Raw genomic sequence first — 1,204 nt, 5'->3', positions numbered from 1 at the left:
AGCTATTGCAAACAATATTCATTTCCTTATTTCTTTTTCAGCAGTCTCTTTGCTGGTGTAGAGGAATCCAACTGATTTTTGGATGTTGATCTTGTATCCTGCCATGATGCTAAATCTCTCAATTAGTTCCAGTAGATTTTTTGACTGAGTCTCTTGGATTTTCTAGGTATAGGATCATGTCATCTGCAAATAGAGATAGTTGACTTCTTCCTTACCAATTTGGATGCCTTTGTTTTCCCTCTCTTGCCTTATTGCCCTGGCTAGGACTTCCAATACAGTGTTGAATAGAAGTGGTGATAGAGGGCATTCTTGTCTGGTTCTTGTTCTCAAGGGGAATGGTTTCAGTCTCTCTCCATTTATAATAATGTTGGCTGTTGGTTTTGCATACATGCCTTTCATTATGTTGAGGAATGTCCCTTCTATTCCTATTTTGCTGAGAGTTTTGATCAAGAATGAGTGTTGGATTTTATCAAATGCCTTTTCTGTATCAGTTGATATGATCATATGATTCTTTTTCTTTTATTTATGTGGTGGATGACGTTGATTGTTTTTCTAATGTTGAACCATCCTTGCATATATGATAGGAACCCCACTTGGTCATGATGAATGATTTTCTTGATATGTTGTTGGAGTCTATTGGCTAGGATTTTGTTGAAGGTTTTGCATCTATATTTATGAGGGATATCGGTCTGTAATTTTCTTTTTGAATGATGTTTTTGCCTGATTTTGGTATCAAGGTTATGCTTGCTTCATAAAATGAGTTCGAGAGGATTCCGTCCTTTTCTGTGTTTTGGAATAGTTTGAGTAGGATTGGTATCAGTTCTTCTCTGAATGTTTGGTAGAATTCTCCAGTGAAACTGTCTGAACCAGGACTTTTTTTAGTTGGTAATTTTTTGATAACCTGTTCAATTTCTTCTTTTGTTATGGATCTTTTCATATTTTCCACATCATTTTCCACATCACATTAGTATAAGTGAGTGCTGTGTTTCTAGAAATCTGTCCATTTCTTCCAAATTTTCAAATTTGTTGGAGTACAGTTCTTCATAGTATCCTGATACTATCCTTTTTATTTCATTTGGTTCTGTTGTGTTGTCACCCGTTTCATTTGTTATTCATGTTATTTGTATTTTCTCCCTCTTTTCCTTTGTTAAATTTGCCCGTAGTTTTTCAGTTTCATTAATCTTTTCAAAAAACCAACCTCTTG

This window comes from Orycteropus afer, unplaced genomic scaffold, assembly GCF_000298275.1.
Source record: "Orycteropus afer afer isolate SDZICR_OR568_19922 unplaced genomic scaffold, OryAfe1.0 scaffold00499, whole genome shotgun sequence".
NCBI classification, from domain to species: Eukaryota; Metazoa; Chordata; class Mammalia; order Tubulidentata; family Orycteropodidae; genus Orycteropus; species Orycteropus afer.
Note: the sequence above shows the minus strand (reverse complement) of the source record.